This window comes from Conger conger, chromosome 16 (assembly GCF_963514075.1).
Source record: "Conger conger chromosome 16, fConCon1.1, whole genome shotgun sequence".
NCBI lineage: Eukaryota > Metazoa > Chordata > Actinopteri > Anguilliformes > Congridae > Conger > Conger conger.
The window spans coordinates 6,619,044-6,640,613 of record NC_083775.1 but is presented as its reverse complement, the minus strand read 5'-3'; the positions used below and the strand labels follow the sequence as shown (position 1 = coordinate 6,640,613).

Here is a 21,570-nt window from a genome sequence, read left to right as displayed (position 1 = left end):
TCCCAGTCTTAAAATCACACTTAAAGGCGCTATTTAAATGCCAACCATTTACCATCTTAAAATCCTTATCTTTCCACCTATGAAAAACCTTCTGGCACCTAATTACACTGCCATGTGTGCATGTTTCATGGATCCCATCTGTCCGGATCTTTTGTAAAACTTACCGGAAAACACATCCAAAAGCACACGGGTAAAAGGCGTGAAATAAGGACGCGAGGGAGATTACAGTCAAGAACATCCTTTTATTCAACCAGGTAAAGGTGCTGCTCTTTTCAAAACTGCTGTTCTTTAATATGGGAAAGAAACTGTAATTAACACATGCATTTCACCCTGGGACGCCCGGGGGACGGGGCTCAGCCTACACATCGCTCAGCACGGCCGTGTGGTGGGGAAGGGGGGCATGGTGCTACACACTTTAAAAGGAAACCCAAATGAAAAGTGAAAAGTAAAAAAAAGAATAAAATAAAGTAAAATAAATGGCCTTGGCACGAGGTGAGGTCAGGGGCTTTGCCACAGATTTGGGGGGTGGGGGGTGGGGGGGGTGAGGTGCATCTTCCTCCAAGAAAGCCTGAGTCACTAGATCTTTCACTGTGGTGGTCACTGGTCACTGGTCACTGCGGGCTGCATGGAATATAAAACACCAATGCAAATAAAAACATCGACTATACTCGCGCAGGATGCAAGTAGGCCAGTTTCCAAAGGCCATTTAAAAAAACAAAAGTTTTTTATTTATTTTTGCTGGTGGAGTTGGAAAGTGCCTGAGGGGGAGTAAAGATGCACACTGTTGTTGGGGAAGGTGACAATTTTGGCTTTGGTCTGAGACTGGTTATTTCTGCTAGTTACAGATCTGTTGGACTGAATGAGAAGTGATATATTTTCAGTTTGGTTTTCCCCCCGTGATTTGCTGCCTTCCCTCGTAGCCTTGTGCCAAAAAACAGGCCACAATAAGGTGCTTAGAGTCTTCTCTGGTACATATTTTCACTTTTAAATAGCTGGTCTCATACAACCACTAAAAATGTGCAATTTATTTACCGTCAAAATTCTTGACTTTTGCTAAAAAAAAAAAAACACAATAACAAAAAAGATCAAAGCATAAAAACCAAATTCAGTTAAACAAAAACAAAAAAATAAATAGTTAGAAAAATGACATTGCAATTTTGCCCCTGTATCCCCACTGTCCCTCGACCAAGAGTGTATCTGAAAGCAAACATCCTCAACTTCCATAACTCTCACACTCTCACTCTCTCTCACTCTCTCACTCTCACACTCTCACACTCTCTCACACACTCTCTCACTCTCTCACTCTCTCACTCTCACACTCTCACACACTCACACACTCACATACTCTCACTCTCACACACTCTCTCACACTCTCACACTCTTTCTCTCACTCTCTCACTCTCTCACTCTCTCACTCTCTCACTCTCTCTCGCACTCTCTCGCACTCTCGCACTCTCGCACTCTCGCACACTCTCTCACTCTCTCTCACACTCTCTCACACTCGCACGCTCTCGCACTCTCTCACTCTCTCACACTCTCACACTCTCACACTCTCACACACTCTCTCACTCTCACTCTCACTCTCCCTCTCACACTCTCTCACTCTCTCACTCTCTCACTCTCTCACTCGTGCACACTCGCACACTCGCACACTCGCACACACAAACCCCACCAAATCTCATCCCCTATACCGTGCCTATAATCCCCCTGAGAGCCCAGCGGTGTAACTTGTTTTCTTACATTAGCTGTTGAATGGCGAAGCTGAAGAGATCTGAATGGAATACATCGTGAAGCGTACAGACAGGAATAACATATGAGCTAACTGCATTCTGCTCAGACAGAGATTTTTTTTGACCCCCTCCGGTCAGGAAAAGGCGAGGGGGGGGGGGGGGGGGGCGGGAGGGGGAGGGTTACGCGGCTCTAGACTACTGCAGTTCTCAGGAGGAAAAAGACAGACAGAAGAATAGAAAGCAAGAACGAAAGGAGATTTTTTTTTCTTTTTTTTTTTTCTCTATTTTCTTAATCATTTAACAATCAAAATAACTAAAGCACACCGATTTTCCTTTAGTACTACTGTATATACGGCTCTGAGAAGATAGAAGAATAATAAGAGGATTCAGGTAAAGCGAGGAGGAGGGGGTTTTTATTTCTTTTTTTGTGTTTTTTTGTGTTTTTTTTAATTTTTTTAGAAGGATGCTCTGAATACAAGAGGAAATCTGTGAACAAAAGGCACTTTTAAAGGGACAACCTTTAAATGCTCTGAATCTACAATACCTCACAAAACATTGAGAAATTTACATTGGGGGATATTGAGTGCAATTGCGTGTAGACAGTGTGTGTGTGTGTGTGTGTGCGTGTGTGTGTGTGTGTCTGTGGGTGGTTGGTAGGGGGGGGGGTCTAGGTTCTCCCCAGCATCGTGTTGTCGTTCTCTTGCTTGTACAGCACAGGTTTTTAAAGTTGTCACGTTTGTTGCTTCGCTTGCTCGAGATAGGAGTCTAAACATCTACAAATAAAAAAAAAATGTACGACATCGACGACCAAATATGAGCTCACGGTACATCTCCCTTCTCTCTAAGCCTGGTTCTGGTTCGGGTTCTGGTTCTGTTTCTCTCCTGTCTGTAGCGTCGCAGACTGAAAGTGCTGGACCAGTTCTGATGCATCTCCCCGAGGGGAAGATCTTGTCTGTTTGGCCGGTTATGAACGTGGGGGTGGCAGCTCCAACGCCTGCGCTTTCGTTTTGGCGGAAAAGGGCTGACGCTAAGGGTCGCCACGGTAACGACCCCGCTGCCCCACCCAGGCCCACAATGTGGGGTGGGGGGGTGGGGGGGGGGGGGCACCATGGACACAAAATTTTGTCCAAATTCATTCTGGGATGATTTTCTGGTGTCGCAAGACAAATGGAAATACTGCCCGTTTGATTGTTGACGGTGATCTGCTCTTTCTGATTTGAATGTGTGTGTATTCTGGATTGCTGAGAAAAGTTGTCACAAGTGTACTGTAAGGTTGAAGAAAAATGCCTTTTGTCACAACCTTGGATAAATTGAACCCCTCCCCCCTTAGCAAATACAAAAAGAGAAATAGAGGGATAATGCTTTTCCCTAAAATGTGCTGTATTGATAACACTTAATTTTGTTTATTATTATTTATGTATAATAGAGTTTGAGTGCACTTTATATCATAAAAAGCACCAGTTTCATTTCGCAATATATAATTTTTTTTTTTTGATGTTTGCAAAATTGTTCCTTCAGCCCTCCCACATTTTAAAAACAAATAATTACAAACAAAACATTTTTAAAAAATGAGAAAAAAGAAAAGCAATATTTAAAAAACATCCCCAAAACTTACAAAGACTGGGATCTTTTTTTTTTTTTCTTTTTAAACTCGCCCCGTGTATTTAGAGTCCCGGAGCTCCTGGACTTGAAAACAAACATCGCCCGTCCTTCTGTTCCCTCCAGGTCCTCAACACTCAAATACCCTGCTCATCACGCTCAATCCATATACAACATTTTGCAATAATAACACTTTCCATCCAAAAAAAATAAGAAACAAAGCATGCAGTTATTTTTCCCCCTCCACTCTGTATTGTCAACCGACCCCACCCCACCCCAACCCCACCCAAAAGAAATCCCAAACATCTAACTGCAATGAATCACCCTGGTATTTGTAGTTTTTATCTCAGTGGGAGCGATACTGGTATATTCGCATAGAGCTGCTGTTCCTGTTTTAGTTAATGAGGCCGGGCTTCATAAAATAACCAGACTGCCATTCAGCTTATTTTGCAAATTAAAAGTATATATTTATAAATATATATGTGTGTGTAATATATGTAAGGTATATAATATATATAAAGATGCCCGCAGTCTCTTTTTAGTGATCTGCCGGTGGCAGGATGGATGTTCCAAGCCTTATAACATTTCACTACTCTATATAGCTTATGTGTGAAAAAGAACCTGAATTCATGTTTAACAAATTGCATAAAGGGAATACTTAGGCACTTCCATAGATTTAAAAAAAAAGAAGAAAAAAAAGAGAGAAAATCACCATAATCTGTGTTTTTTTTGTTGTTTTTTTTAGAGCAAACTTTCCATGAGGCCGAGAAAGGTCGCTCTCCCTGCAATGAAAACGCACAGCTAGGCAGTCCAGTTATTTCATGAGGCCGGCGGTTTGATTGGATTTCCTTTAGAATATTTCCTGTCTAATGCGAAGCGCATTCAAAAGCTGTGGCCTTCTTTTTGTGTGTCAGACGTAGGCTGTAGAGGCTTCCCTTTATTGTCAATGGAGGTGTCTTGACATCATCTGGTGTGTGTGTGTGTGTGTGTGTGTGTGTGTGTGTGCGTGTGTGCGTGTGTCTGTGGTGAAATCTTAGGGTATTTGTAGTGCTATGCGTATCTTGGTTGACCCTTTAAAGTGTGCACTTTACTGCATGCCAGTGTACTGGGCTGCGTGCTGTAGTGTGGGTGAGTGTGTACGTGAGTGTGTACGTGCGTGTGTGTGTCTGTGGTGAAATCTTAGGGTATTTGTAGTGCTATGCGTGTCTTGGTTGACCCTTTAAAGTGTGCACTTTACTGCATGCCAGTGTACTGGGCTGCGTGCTGTAGTGTGTGTGAGTGTGTACGTGTGTGTGTGTGTGTGCTATAAGTAAGATGAACTGTAGTGGCTTGTGTCAGGGCAATGTTGCTCCGGTAAAACGGATGCCCTGCTGCATCGGGTGAGAGTGGAGCGATCGTTGTGTTCTGCGGGGGCGGGGGCCTGGACGAAGCGATCGGGGAGGGAGGTCAGAGGTCAGAGGTCAGAGGGAGGTGCACGGATCGCACTGGTCTAACTGCGGTGAGGGGAACTGACCGAATGGTGTCTGGGCCGAACGTGGGGCCCTGGGAGCTCCCTTCCACCCCCCCCCCTCTCCACCGAAATACTGCAGAAATGCGCCAGAAGTGCTTTTGTTCCGCAACGGGGGTCCTCGTCTCTTAGAACGGGCCCGTTTAGGAATGTAAACATTTTAACTTGTGGGAGGAAGGGCGGGGGTCGGAGGTCGGAGGTCGGAGGTCGGAGGGACTGAGGGGTCGCGATGGCCTCCCTGCTGCTGAGGACATAACGTCTGTCCGCCCCCGCCCCCCCCCCCCCCCCAGACTGCCCGATTTCCCTTCTGTTTCTCTGTTAATCGTCTTTCTGACAGCTCTCTGTGAAAAGCGCTTCACAACATTCGACTTTAATTTTACTGAAAGGTCATCCAGGTGTAGCGAATATACGTGGGTCACATGACTTGTAATTGTGTTTAATTTCCTCTGACCAAATCTGTAATAGTTTGGGTGTGTTGCGCCCGTGAACAGCTGACTATTAACCTATAAATGTTCGGCATTGGTTGAACTGTGAGCCAATCGAAGACCCAGTGGCATATGAGTTGAGTTACTAGCCGATTGTGGTTTGTGATTCAAAGCATGATATTTCTCAGTAAACCTCATCAGCTTGCAATTACAAGCAATATTAAACATATCCTTTGCACAAATATTTCTATCGAAATTTCAGCCATTGCACAATGCGCCCTAGAAAAACAAAAACAAGGAGTGAAAGAGGGGATTCTGGGTAATTTCTGGGTGCTCTTGATGCCGTTTTGTAGTGGTGTTGAAGATTCCCCATCTTCCTCTTCCTCCCACTGACTCAGATTACGTTCTCTTTGCGGGGTTCCCCTCTGCGGGGGTTCCCGGGGGTGATTTTTCCTCTCTGTTGCCATGGTGATGTTTCCGGGTTTCTTTTCCTTTCATCTTTCGTCCAGGTTTACTGATGGAATGGAGGGCAGTTTTCCGTGAGTTTTTCAAAAAAATAATTTTTAATCTTCTTATTTTTCAATTCCCGATTTACTTGTTGATAGAATTCTGGTTGCCGGTTCAGGTGGTTGACAGGTGTTGTCAGAGGAACCAAGACTGGGGAAAACAAAAATGAACAACTGGTTAAAAAAAAAAAAAACAGTTCAATTACAAAATGGTATTTTAAACAAACCCTATGAACAGTACTTGTAATCTGCCATAATAACCTTCATACAGAGAATCACTCCCTTGCCAGAGTACAGTCATGGCTGAGAGTGATAACGATCATATTTACCCTTCCAAGTGTGAGGTCACAAACCCAACATTCTAATACTGACGATGAAACAATCACTACTGGTGACGGAAAACGACGAGTTCTAGAACACTGACTATGCGAATTCCAGAAGAACCTGCCCCCTGCTCTTCACAGGGTTAATGCTGATGAGCTCTGCATGTGCAGCTATTCAACATAGCTCTCTGAATAAGAGCAGTTCCCAGGTGCAATTTTCACACACGGAAGATGTGGGACACGATTTATGCAAGAGGGATGTCTTATCAATGAACTTGGTTTAAAGTTTTACATGGTTGTTAAAAAAAAAATAAAAACACATTTTCAATATTAATACGTTACCTCTACATAATTTATATGACATCTTCCTTCCTTTATATTTCTCATATGGCACACAGAATTGCTAAGAATGACTTTTGAAGATGTTTTTGTTTGGAGAGGAGGGTAATTAATCACGTTGTGTCCCTGTGATATTTTAGGCCGCATCATCAGCGTTCACTCGCCCTTGTTCAGACAGCTGCTGACACTCAGATTAACTGCGGGCATCTGATGTGATCATTGAGCCTACCACGATGCACAGTGCGAAAAACGCATACGTGCTATTCCTCGGATGGCCTCAAGGGGGCACTGCTACTCCAGACACCAGCACCACTGTCTGTACTGATGAAGGTGAGCACTGCTGCCAGTCACCTCAGTAACTGAAGCGCAACCATTTCTGTCGTGAAACCCTTCATTTCTGTGGATATTAAGACCAGCGTTACATTTTATTATTTATTTATTCCATGTGCCAGGACGCCGTATCAAACCTTGCACGGGCACCTTACGTCTTAAGGTAGCGGTTCCCAAACTTTTTTTTCTAATGTGACTCCAAATGAATATTCACGAATTCAAGCCGTCCTAGCACCCCACCCACCCAACAACACCCTGTCGCCGTGACAACCTCCCATGTCACACTGACTGACAGTCGGGTCGTTGCGATGTTCGACATGAACTATACTCTCGCATACTTTAAGAGACAAAAAAACTAAAACAATTTAATCTCCCCTCAAAATTGTCAAGCTACCCCATGCTCAAATCAGACGAGCCACACTTTGGGAACCCCAGTAATGAGGTGTCAGTACACGGCTCGTTGGCCTAGAAGTAATTCGAAGAAATTAGGAAGAGAATTACAATCAGAATTAGAGACGTTATTACTGGTTTTTACTGACAACAGGATTGGCCTGGCAGTCACACGTTTAAATGGTTTTTGTTTATTGGGGGGGGGGGGGGGGGGCATACAGAGGGACCCCTTGTGTCTGTACTGGGTGGGTGGGCACAGTTTTAAAAGTAATTAATTGTAAAAAAATAGAAAGCAGCACTGGCAGAACATTCTGGAAGTCCGGTCGTGGAAACATCTTAGCCCCAGGCCAGTGGCTCTTGTTTAGTTTCAGTCTTACCCCCCCCACCACCCCACCCCCCTGCCCCCCCCCCTCCCCCCCAGCAGTCTCCAGGCCCTATAACTCCTCCTCTTCCTAACACCACCCCCAACCCCCCCACCCTCTCTCAGTTTGATCCTTGGCAGCAGTGACCCCCCACCCCCCACCCCCCCAGGCTGCAAGTTCAAGTTCAAATGGCAATGACATCATGTCTGGTTGCTGTGGGCAACCAGACAGTCAGGACGTGACTGACATGGCTTAAAGCCACCCCCCCCCCCCCCGCCTTTCACACCCTTTTCCTGCAGTGTTCATACTCCACCACCAGAGGGACCCCAACCTCATATTTAGTGCTAGTATTTTTGTCTTGCCATCTGGGCTGCAGAGACAGCCAGCGAATGAGTGCATTGTTTTACAGACGTGTAGAACTCTAAAGGGCCAAATCATGGTGTGTTAAAAAAAAAAAGGAAAGAAAAAAAGTTAATCCCCAAACCTTAACGCTGCGGGCACGGTCACTGTTCCACAGAAGAGCGGAGGAGTGGGCTAGCGGGTTAAATGGCTTTATATGGTGGCCCTATACACAGTTTAGCCACTTAGCTAAGCTGACATTGCGCTTACTGTGATAATCCAACACAGCCTGCAGTCACTAAGTGCGTATCCAGCACTGAGTTGCACTGTGGCTGTGTGGATTTAATACATTATGTCAGGCTTGCACTGTGCTTTGACTCAGAATCTGCATGCGTACGTGTGTGTGTGTGTGTGTGTGTGTGCGTGTGTGTGTGTGTGTGTGTGCGTGTGTGTGTGTGCGTGTGTGTGTGTGTGTGTGTGTGTGTGTGTATGGTGTGTGGTGTGTGTATGGTGTGTGTGTGTGTGTGTGTGTGTGTGTGGTGTGTGTATGGTGTGTGGTGTGTGGTGTGTGTGTGTGTGTGTATGGTGTGTGTGTGTGTGTGTGTGTGTATGGTGTGTGGTGTGTGTGTGTGTGTGTATGGTGTGTGTGTGTGTGTGTGTGTGTATGGTGTGTGTGTGTGTGTGTGTGTGTGTGTGTGGTGTGTGTGTGTGTGTGTGTGTGTATGGTGTGTGTGTGTGTGTGTGTGTGTATGGTGTGTGGTGTGTGTGTGTGTGTGTATGGTGTGTGTGTGTGTGTGTGTGTGTATGGTGTGTGTGTGTGTGTGTGTGTGTGTGTGTGTGGTGTGTGTGTGTGTGTGTGTGTGTATGGTGTGTGGTGTGTGTATGGTGTGTGTGTGTGTGTGTGTGTGTGTGTGTATGGTGTGTGGTGTGTGTATGGTGTGTGTGTGTGTGTGTGTGTGTGTGTGTGTATGGTGTGTGGTGTGTGTATGGTGTGTGTGTGTGTGTGTGTGTGTGGTGTGTGTGTGTGTGTATGGTGTGTGTGTGTGTGTGTGTGTATGTATGGTGTGTGTGTGTGTGTGTGTGTGTGTATGGTGTGTGGTGTGTGTATGGTGTGTGTGTGTGTGTGTGTGTGTATGGTGTGTGTGTGTGTGTGTGTGTGTGTGTGTATGGTGTGTGGTGTGTGTATGGTGTGTGTGTGTGTGTGTGTGTGTGTGGTGTGTGTGTGTGTGTATGGTGTGTGTGTGTGTGTGTGTATGTATGGTGTGTGTGTGTGTGTGTGTGTGTATGGTGTGTGGTGTGTGTATGGTGTGTGTGTGTGTGTGTGTGTGTATGGTGTGTGTGTGTGGTGTGTGTATGGTGTGTGTGTGTGTGTGTGTGTGTGTGTGGTGTGTGTGTGTGTGTATGGTGTGTGTGTGTGTGTGTGTGTATGTATGGTGTGTGTGTGTGTGTGTGTGTGTGTGTATGGTGTGTGGTGTGTGTATGGTGTGTGTGTGTGTGTGTGTATGTATGGTGTGTGTGTGTGTGTGTGTATGGTGTGTGTGTGTGTGTGTGTGTGTGTGTGTGTATGGTGTGTGTGTGTGTGTGTGTGTGTGTGTGTATGGTGTGTGGTGTGTGTGTATGATGTGTGTGGTGTGTGTATGGTGTGTATGGTGTGTGTGTGTGTGTGTGTGTGGTGTGTGTATGGTGTGTGTGTGTGTGTGTGTGTGTGTGTGTGTGTGTGTGTGTGTGTGTGTGTGTGCGCTCTTACCTGGGGCTGCTGGGGGATGCTCAGAAAGTTGTCCCGTGATCCGATGCTGACAAACCTGTTGGGAGCTGTGGAGGCTGTCGAGTATGCTACAGAGAGAGAGAGAGAGGAGGGAATGGGAGAGGGAGAGAGAAAGAAAGAGAGGAGGGAATGAGAGGGGGAGATAAAGAAAGAGAGGGGGAGAGAGGGAGTGACAGAGGGAGGGAGGAGGGAATGGGAGAGGGAGTGAGAGGGAGGAGGGAGGAGAAGAAAAGGGAAAGAAAGGAAAAGGTGGGAGAGGGAGAGAGAGAGAGTCAGGGACAGTGAGAGAGGAGGAGAGTTCAGTCACCCAGCCGGACAGGAACACAACACAACACAACACAACACAACACAGCAAAACACTAGTATTACCTTCAACATTACAGTGGGATCTATTCGCACAAGCAACATCACTTACAGTGCTATCATCCCCCACACCCTGCCTGCCTGTCTGTTTCACCATGCCTGTCCCTGCCTGTCTGTTTCACCCTGCCTGTCTGTTTCACCCTGCCTGTTCCTGCCTGTCTGTCTGATTCACCCTGTCTGTCTGTTTCACCCTGCCTGTCCCTGCCTGTCTGTTTCACCCTGCCTGTTCCTGCCTGTCTGTCGGATTCACCCTGCCTGTTCCTGCCTGTCTGTCTGATTCACCCTGCCTGTCTGTTTCACCCTGCCTGTCCCTGTCTGCCTGTTTCACCCTGCCTGCCTGTCTGTTTCACCCTGCATGCCTGTCTGTTTCACACTGTGTTGGGTTCAAAGCCACACAGAAGATGGTGTTGTCACACCACAAGCTTCACAGACAAGGTAAAATCTCTACTCACAGTACTGTCTGGATCTGACACTGGAGTCCAGTGGTGATCTGTTCTACCTAGGACCAACTCCGTACCAAAAGAGAGGTCGACACACTGCTACTCAAGAGTGGACCAGGTCTGGAATACTAACAGCACACTGCTATGCGGGCATTCTTGGTCACTACCTACAATTAATAAATACACTGTACTCGCTTTGCTGGTGGTTTGTGAACGCACGAATGCACACACACACACACACACACACACACACACACACACACACACACACACACACACAAACACACACCCTGTTTGCCGTAACAAATGTCTCTTCAGAAACAAAATGGAGGAATCAGAAAAAGAAAGGATCCATTTATGTGTATGCCATTCTTTGCAAAAGCATGTAAACCCCTCACACTTAAAGGTCATACTGTATTCAGCCCCACAGGGTAATGTGTCCACTGAACCATCCTAGTGACTTAGGAGCAGTGGGCAGCCACAGTGCAGCCAACTGAAGTCCTGAGGCCAGTGTCTTGGTCAAGGGCAACAGCAGGACTGTACCTAACCTGACGTGCCCGTCTCTCAGTGTAAACAACATGGGGGGAAAAAAACAAAAAAAGGTCAGCTCAGATTCACTCAAAGTTGGACTGGAGGCTCTGTATCCACGGTACTAGTATGTGCACCTCGGACAGAGGAAGACAGAATCCTGCCTTACTGAAGGTCCGCCCGACATTACCGTCGTGTTTACGAATGAGCCGGAACCACAGGCCTCATGGAGGGCTCATGAATGTGTGAACCAGGTTTAAAGGTTTAGTTCACATTGTTTTGAAACAGGGTCTCCTGAGCCACTCAGCACTAATTAAGTGATCAACTGGGAGACATGTTGGGCTGAGTCTACGTGCAGCTCACTCTTAAGACGGATGTACGTTAAACGAGTTGCGGACTCCCGACCAAAAATAATGTCCAAAAATTTAGATTCCGTCGACCAATCAGGAGGAGGTTCTGTGTTTGTCAGATCTGGATCGGGAGCCCGTATAGTCTACGTTATCATCTGATAGCATAAAGTGCGAGAGGAGAGCATCCTAGAGCTCCTGACACCAGAACCCGTGAGAAAATCATATAATGTCCGCCCACCCTTAGCCATTAGCCATTAGCCATTAGCTTTGCCAGACAAATAACACTGAATTAATGGAGGCTGACAGACAACTGTTCATAAAGCAAACTAAAATAAAGGTATTTATGCTGTATCATAGTGTTGACCTGCATGGCCTCCAGAGAAGTACAGCAGCAGGCAGTTGGACAGAGGGAAAGGGGTGGGGTTCGGTGGGGTGCAGGGGTATCAGAATGAGCTGGGGAGGAGGGTGGGAGGGTTGGTGGGGGTTTCTTGGGGTGGGGGGGGGGGGGTAGGTAGGGGACTGTGACAATAAAAGCTTAATTTTTTTGTATTCATGGTAGACAAAAAAATAACACTGATAAATATACATCAAAGACAAACAAACACTGGTCTGTGGAAGGGGGAGGGGGGTAGAGTTAAAACAATAATAACAAAAGGTAAAATACTACATCAGCCCTGAATCGACCCCAGCCATAGCAAAACCCCTACCCCCCCCAAAAAAACCCCAAAACAGGATCTGTGGGTATGAGCACTAGCGTGCGCCCCCCCAGAGTTTCGGAGGGGAAAGGGGGCACCCCCCACCCCCCCACCAGCTGCCCACTGCCCCCCCCCCCCCATCACCCCAAAACGGTCCCACTCGGAGCCCAAAAAATGTACTCGCCAAAAAAAAGGAAATAAAAATTTAAATGAACAGAAGTGAGGCGTTGGCAGTAAAGACACCAAGCGGACGTCATGTCTAGCCCAAAGCACGGAAATTTACACGGTGGGAGCTAGAGGGGGGTTCAATCCATTTGTGTCTTGGACCACAGGGCCTGGACAAGGTGGGGAGGGGGGCAGGGAGGGTGGTGGAAGGTGTGGTGTGATGGGAAGGGGGGGAGGGGGGGGGGGGCATGTATGACTGAATGGGGGGAGGGTGGGTGGAGGGGGGGGGGGGGGTCGGGGCAGTGGATAGTCTCCTGTTCGGTTCTATAGTTTAATATTTTTCAGTTGTTTTTTTAAAAAAATTCGGAGTGAGGACGGACGTTTTCCGTGGCGTCACTTACACGGAGAGGCGGGGGCGCTGATTCCGGCCCCGCCCGCGTCGGGGGGCGTGCCGCAGGGCTTAGGGTCGGGGAGGGGGAGGGGCACTGGGCGCGCCACGGGGGGGGGGGCGGGGGCAGCAGGAAGGAGCCCGCCATTTTGCTCTGGCCGCTCCCGTTGGGCTGCGGACGACACAGACAGCGTCAGCGCGGGGCCCCCCCAACGCGGGGCCCCCCCCTCCCACCGCACCGGAGGGGTGGAGGTGGAGGGGGATTTTAATGGCTTTTTTTTTTTTTTTAAAGAGAAAATAACCAAATTGGAAAAAAACGAGAACGAAAGAATGATCGATATATTTTTAATGTGCTGATGCTGTCGGGAGGGGGGGGGGAGGGGGGGGGAGTTTGAAAAAAAATCACCATGGATACGGATCGGGGGAGGCTGGGGAGGAAGGGGGTGGGGGGTGGGGGCAGGGTGGGGGGTTTTTGAGAGGATGAAATCAAAACGATGACGTCGTGTGAAGATGAAGCTGACAGGGACCACGCGTGAGACATGCATGCACGGGCGACGTGCGCAAACTGGGTCTGTCGTGAAACTGATGGGAGAACTCAGAGAGAAACATGGATGAAAACAAGCTATGAGAAAAGCCAATATGAGTCACAAAAATACATTCTATTTCTGTTTTCCTCATCCTACTGTACCGTCCCCTAAGAAGAACAACGCTGCCCAAAAGGTACCCACATGCTGCTTTGAGAAAGCTCTCGGCAAAATGGCAAAAGTACGTGAACACAATTGTTGGTTGCCAGGCAGTTCTCTGTGCAATAGAACGTTGTATCTCTGCAGCCATGCGCCAGTCTATGTCACTGTAGTATGTGTCTGTCTGTCCATGGAACTGTGTGTCCGTGCATCTGTCTGAGAATGCCGTTTTTACATTTTGGACATAAAATAAAGCTTTTAGTATTTTTCTAGTTTTACAATTAAATATGTTTTTAAAAAAAATAATGTCTTCAATATATTATTTAAAATATTTCCTTTGATGTTTTTCTTTGCATTCACAAACTGTAGATACTATTTAATCTATTTAAGTGGACACATGACTAATTGTCTTTTTGGATGTAAGATTATACTCTGGGGTATTTTGCAGCTTCTCCAGTGAAATAGATTTTTCATCATGTCTTCAAAGACCTATTATTTAATTTTCTTCCGCAAAGACCTCAAATATTTCTCAAACATTTAAATGGAAAAACAAATATTCAACAATTACTTGTTTTTCCCGATTAGGAGGGATGAGTAATTATACCAACATTTAATGTATGATTAAATAAATAAACTATAATGCATTTGAAGACGCAATGAAAAAGCTATCTCACTGGAAAAGCCACTAAAACATGTTTTTAGATTTATATGGACAAACGATAATGTATTATATGAATAGGAAAAAAAAGCCTTTTTGAATACATTTACAATTAAAACATATTACACTGGAAAAACGTCAGACTACAATCTCCAAAAAGTCAAGAATTTGAGTAATCATTAATATGTGATAGGTCCCCATTTCCATTCAGAATGCTGAATTGGGGCTAGGAGTAGGATGATCTGATTAGTCATTTAAATTTCAGGTCAAATATTTTTTTTGTATACATTAAATTAAATAAATTATCTTTTTTTAAGTACACTTTCTTAGTGACTTACTTTCAAAGGCAAGACCATACTATACTCATGTATTTAGATGAAGTACATGGTTGATAAGTTTTAATTTAACATGAACGCTCTTTGACTTCTTCCTTCATAATGAGTGATTTTTGGGGAGTAGCATGGCAGGTAAGGATCGATAGGAAATGCAGTAAAGCAGAGAATGCGCAGGTGATATATGCAGCCCGGTCCGTATGTCACCATGGAGATGTGTTGGGAAACTCAGAGTATGCCAATTTGTCGGAATGAGAAAGTACAAATAACAAAACAAACAAGACATAGTCACAAACAAGCACAAACAAGACGATGACATCACAACATTTGAAACAGTACAGTACAGCACCCCAGCATATTATCTAGCCTTCTATACCACTACCCCCAGGTTACATGAAGGGAAATATGTTTATACAATTATGTATGACCAGCACAATTCTAAAGAATGAAAAACTTAAATCACATCTGGTAAGAATGGTCCATTTCCATTTCTCATTCTGACAGCACTCATCTGACATGTGTCTCTCTCACGTCTGAAAGAAAAGACGCTGGATCCTACAGTCTTTGCACACTAATGGACCAAGTGTGTCCAAGCCAGTGTGACCGTGTAATTCAATCAAGAGTTAAGGTGCTTTGTGTCGACTGACTGGTTTTTCATGACTAGTGTCCAACACACGGCCAATACAGACCATCCCTGGTGATTGCCTATTTGGCCTGAGCTAAACTATCCCTGGCGAGATTGAATTGTCTTTGTATATGTAATGTGCTATTCGAATAAACTCGCCTTGCCTTGGTGACAGCCTTGCACAGGCAGACTCAAAGGATGACCCAGGGTATTAAAAACACATTTCCACTTAATTCCAGCATCGTGACTGACCACAGATGCTTAATGCAAATTTTCCAAAAAGCCCCCTTTACTAACTCTATACTATGGGTTGTCAATGCCACACCCCGGCCAAATGTGCCCCCTCCTCCCAAATCTTACAGTCGTATGAAGGAATCGACTTTGTTCTAAATTATGAAGAAAATACATAGTTATCACACTCAGGTCCAGAGCGTTATAGTTTTATGTTATGTATCAAGTAATACATAATACACATGTCCAGTCAGGTCTCAGGTAAAAGGTAAAATGATTTTAAAACACCATCGGGGTCCGGGGGCAGTGTGTGTGTGTGTGTGTAACTGGATTGTTGTCTCCCGCTTAGTCTAATCAACTGTACGTCGCCCCCGGGATAAGAGCGTCTGCCAAACGGCATTAATGCAATGCGACCCTCACCTGTGAGCCGGCCTGCCCTGAGCCATCGGAGCAGACGAACTGCACAAACTCCTTGAGGGGGTCCTGGCCGGGGTGGTGGTGGTAGCGGATGGTGGGGTGCGTGAAGTACGGGCTGGACTGCTGGATGATGGAGGACGAGGGGAAGTGCAGCGCCGAGGCTGACGCCCGGGGGTTCCCTGTGAGGAGAGAGGGAGAGAGGGAGGGGAAAGAGGGGGAGGGGGGGGAGGGGGGAGAGAGAGAGAGAGGGGGGGAGGGGGAGAGAGAGAGAGAGAGAAGGGAGGGAGAGAAAGAGAGAGAGGAGGGAGAGAGAGAGGGGAGAGAGAGACAGAGAGAGGGAGATGGAGGGAGAGACATAGAGAGAGGGGGAGAGAGGGGGAGAGAGAGGGAAAGAGAGAGGGAGAGAGACATTGAGGAATCAGTAGGACTCATACACAGACACACCCAGAGTGAGAGAGTGAGCGAGAGAGCGAGAGAGAGCGAGAGAGAGAGAGAGAGAGAGAGAGAGAGAGAGAGAGAGAGAGAGAACTGTCGTCGACAGGTCAGTGTGCCTCACCTGTTGTGACCATAAGGCTACAGAGGCCATATTTATATAAAGAAAAATCAAGGAAGCCTTTTATGCGTTTTTGTGGGTTTAATGTAAGTGGATAAATGCTCAAATGACAAATGGACCTGAAGGCCCTGCCTTAAGCACTGCCCAAACCAACAGCTGAAACTCATGTTTTTAACAGACCACACATTAACACAAACAAGACCTCTCTCACACTCTCTCACTCTCTCACTCTCTCACTCTCTCACTCTCACACACATACTTACACACTCTCTCACTCTCTCACTCACACACACATACTCACACACTCACACACACTCACACACTCACACACTAACACACTCACTCACTCTCTCACTCTCTCACTCTCTCACTCACACTCTCTCACTCTCTCACTCTCTCACTCTCTCACTCTCTCACTCACACACTCACACACACACACACACACACACACCACACACTCACACTCACACTCACACACTCTCTCACTCTCTCACACACACTCACACACTCACACACTCTCTCACTCTCTCACTCTCTCACTCTCTCACTCTCTCACTCTCTCACTCTCTCACTCTCTCACACACACACATACTCACACACTCTCTCACTCTCTTTGCACAGGCTCTACTGTATGCATGTCGTGTGCTACGATGACCATAAATATGACCTGAAGGATGATCCAGACCCTCTGAAAAATTGAAGAAAAGAACAGAGACAGAAACAGGGCAGTCCTTCTGAGACGGGGAAGAGAGGCACACCTGTCTGCCTTGTGATGTGCTTGGTGAGCAGAAGTCAGGCACACTGCCATGTTGGCATTCAATCCAAGCCACTATTTTCTGTAATGAATGCAGTCTGTAAATGTGATTTGTGTGCGCGGGTGTGTGTGTGTGTGTGTGTGTGTGAGTGCATGTATTATGTGTGTGAGTGTGTGTTTGTGAGTGTGAGTGTGTGTGTGTGTGTGTGTGTGTGTGTGTGTGTGTGTGTATGAGTGCATGTATTATGTGTGTGAGTGTGTGTGTGTGTGTGTGTGTGTGTGATTGCACATAATAAAATGCTTTGCACATTGTGCAGAGTTGTAAGTGGATTGCTCTCATTCTCAAGTTCAAATTTAAAATGCTTTATCAGTAGGAAATAGATTAGTAAATATTGCCATAACATTAAAACAAATAATAAAAGTAGTTCTGCCTGTCTCTCTAAATTGCAAAATGCTTTATTGGCACAACAGTCAGCTGGAAAATATTACAGTAATACATGAAGAAATGTATTTAAACACAAGCACGGATGATAATAACCCTTCTCTCTCGCCTGATTTGTATTACCGTGGAGACCCCACTCCCGGTCTCCCAACGCACCCCGCACCCCGCCCCCCTGGGATCGGTCTAGCCCCCAGCTGCCCCTGTGAACCGTGCCAACATTACCCAGACAAGACCACCTCCCTGCCAGTTCTGCCTGCCTCAGGACCCTGTCCCTGGGTCCTGCCAGGCTCCCAGCCCCCGTACCATCTTCCCTCCCTCTCTCCCCTTCTCTCTTTCTGCCTTTCTCTCGCTCTCTCTCTCTCCCTCTTTCTCCCCCATTCTCTCTTTGTCTCTATCTCTCTCTCCCTCTTTCTCTCTCTCTCTTTCTGCCTTTCTCTCGCTCTCTCTCTCTATGTCTCTATCTCTCTCTCCCATTCTCTCTCTTTGTCTCTATCTCTCTCTCCCTCTTTCGCTCTCTCTCTTTCTCCACTCAGCCTTAATCTCATTAGGGTCTAACTGCCAAGCCCTCCAGGGTGCCAGACTCCACTATGCCCCTTTCACCACAACACAGTTTAAAACACACACACACACACACACACACACACACACATACACATACACGCATACACACACAACAACTAATTCTAATGTACATACTGCCTGATCATAACATAGTTCTAAAAAATGCATCCGAACTCAAACACACTGACCACAACACAGTCCCTATAAAAACACACACACCCACCCACACACACCACAAATCAGTCTGATGAACAAATTCAACACACAACCCAGCAGTCAATACATACATCAACACACTGCATCAAAATCTGGAGACTGCACTCTCAACTCTGAAAAGTCAACACAAATCAACACAGACCCAGGGCTTTAGTGAATTCTGAATATTTTTTGTGGATGGCCAATACAACTGTGTACCATTCACAGTTTAAAAAAATTACAAATGAACAATAATACACATGGACAATTCTAACTGCTAAATTCTTATAGTTTACGTGGTTAACAATTTACAACCTAAAGACACAGTTACTCCAACACATTCACATTAAACCATTTCATGCCCACTCAACCAGGGCTTTAAGGCAGCATACTCAGACACACTTAAGGACTGCGATGCTGTACATTATGATGGACACACAGATGCATGTACATAAGTGGACTTATGCACATGCACACAAACGTACGGTATGATGGCTGACTCACACAGAATACTTGGCGACCAATCGGCACAAAATCTGTGGGTGTTTAATTTTAATGAACACCTCTGAACAGTCCCCAAGTCTGACCACTAGGGGTCACCCCAGCGCAGCATGAATAGTCGGTACAGTATATATTAATATTAATACTGCATATCAACATGCAGTAATACGGTTTACATTTTTACACCACAGTGCCGATCATGTGAGGTGTGAGAGAAATCCGGACATGAATTGACATGAATCGTTGTTAACAGATTGGATGCATTCATGCACCACCACCATGAAAACTGAAAAGCAAAAATATGAGAAAATTTTACTTCATGATTGTTGATGATACCAATGTCTGTGCAGTGCAGTCATTACTTTTCCAGATGTTTGTCCTGATGGTGGCGCAACAGGAAAGTTAATCGGGTCAGCGAAATCAAGAGGTTTCATTTCTTCCTCTTGGGCAAATTAATGTGCCTGGGAATTGTCACGGCAATCCAGCCAATACATGTTGAGATATGGTCATCACAAAGTGAAAGTTTGGCCTGATGGTGGCGCTAGAGGAAAGGTCATGGACCCACTAAAATCGTGATGTATCATCCTCTTGGGGACATGATGATGCACCGCAAATTTCAGGGCAATCTGGCCATTACTTCTGGAGATATGTCTGTCACAGAACAGACAGACAAATGCAGGATGGACCATCATTACATAACGTCCTTGGCAGAAGTAATAACTACCCTGAAGTAGGCAGAGCTTATATGCAAAACATTCAACTGCCAACTGTTTCAAGCTAACTTGCTTGCTGGCCAGATACTTATAGTGAAATTTCATGTAAAATCTCGAAATCAACTGGAATCAACACAAAGTCCTGCAAACCTACACATTCTCTCACCACATACTGCACTGTTAATCTCTGACCAGCCCCCTTTAAAGCACTCTCTAAATGCTCGACTGACAGAGACAGTGTTAATATGCAGTCAAACATGGAGTCAGACTACAGAGAAAGTTCAACAGCATTTGTTTGTTCTACATTTTTCAAATTATTGTCTTGATATGCTTTTTGATCTCCATGTGCTACTTATTATTATTAATATTATTATTATTATTATTATTATTATTATTATTATCATTGCTATTATTATTATTATTATTATTATTATTATTATTATTATTATTATTATTATTGTTAGTGGATTTAATTGATTTGCAGACACCCAGGTTGTACACATCACCTCCCCTCTCACTAAGTGATGTGTCTTAAGCAAATACACAGGTGTGCACCTGCAGAGGTCACCATTTACAGTACAACACAAACACCTATCCATTAGTTTAATGTAAACGTGATTCAGAGGAACTGAGATAAAAACTAAAGCGCAAAAGAAAGAAATGCTATGGAAAATACATTTCTGATATTTTAGTTGAAAACTAGGGAAAAAAAAAGTTTAAAGAAAAAGTTAAAAAAGGTTTTATCATGGTGATATACTGTAATACAGTTTCACCTGGATGTTCCCCAGGTTATATGCTTGTAGCTCCCATTATGAACAGCTCCCAGATCAGGAAATGGAAGCAGAGAAAGCTTTAGATATGAGACTAGAGGAGGGCCCACTCAGTGCAGTCTTTCCAGAGAAGGCTCTAGATATCTGAGACTAGAGGAGGGCCCACTCAGTGGAAAGAAGACTAACAGGCAAGAAGAGGAGGTGCGGAGGATATTCCTCTATTTCACTCCTATCAGCACACAGCAAAAAATGGCCATCTAAACAAGCGTTTTTTGTCTTATAATAAGATTTAAGATTTTTTTCTCTCAAGTAGAAAATACTAGCTTGTTTCAAGTTGCTTGACAAGTGAATTTTTTTCACTCTTCGGGAATCTTGAAATGAGTCAAACTTTCTCACCTCATTGGCAGTTAGATTTTGTTTCATTTATCATTTACTAAAGAAATAGAAATAAGATTTTAAGTGTGAATATAAGACTAAGATACTTGTTAAGACTGATTATTTATTCATTTATTTAGCAGTGCATGTGCACACAATGTTACAAGGCCAAAGAGAGAGGAGAGAACATCACGTGGGAGATTCAGATTTTCTGATTTATTAAAAAAAATGTATTTTTAAAAATAAAAAGCTGTCGACAGGTGAGGGAGGGGAGGGGGGAGTGGGGGGGTTTCACATGATTTTCCAACAGAGAATGGAGCTACCTAATCAGAGCCCCCTCCTCCCCCCACCCAAACACACACCTCCCCATCACCTCCACCTGCACCACCCCTCTCCCTGCCCAAACCCACACCTCTACCCCATCACCTCCACCCAAACCCACACCTCTCCCAAACACCTCCACCTGCACCACCCCTCTCCCCGCCCAAACCCACACCTCTACCCCATCACCTCCACCTGAACCACACCTCTACCCCATCACCTCCACTTGCACCACCCCTCTACCCCATCACCTCCACCTGAACCACACCTCTACCCCATCACCTCCACCCAAACCCACACCTCTACCCCATCACCTCCACCTGCACCACCCCTCTCCCCCCATCACCTCCACCTGTACCACCCCTCTACCCCATCACCTCCACCTGTACCACCCCTCTACCCCATCACCTCCACCCAAACCCACACCTCTACCCCATCACCTCCACCTGCACCACCCCTCTCCCCCCATCACCTCCACCTGAACCACACCTCTACCCCATCACCTCCACCCAAACCCACACCTCTACCCCATCACCTCCACCTGCACCACCCCTCTCCCCGCCCAAACCCACACCTGGGCAGGGTGGGGCCGCCTGAGTCTCACCTGGTCTGACTCCCGCGAGCATAGGCAGTGGGTGGTGGGTGAAGGTCATGCGGGGGGACCTGGACTGGGCGCCGAAATCAAACTTTCCCGGCTTCTTAAGAGAACCAGGCGAGGACATTCCTGGCAAAAATGGGATCAACAAAATGGCAGAACAAAGATGGCGGTTTAATTCACAAGATCCTGGCTCTTTTTCTCTTTTTCTGCTCTCTCTCTTTTTTTTTTCTTAAAAAAATTAGCTGATTCGATAATTACATTGATTCATGGTTGTGTGGTCACGGTCTGGGTCAAATT

At 45.7% G+C, this 21,570-nt stretch overlaps 1 pseudogene; it reads right to left on the bottom strand.

The window, feature by feature from the left end:
• Window positions 1–222: 222 nt before the first annotated feature.
• The window catches only part of LOC133114498 (nuclear factor 1 X-type-like), a 147,606-nt pseudogene continuing 126,258 nt past the window's right edge, over window positions 223–21,570 (bottom strand).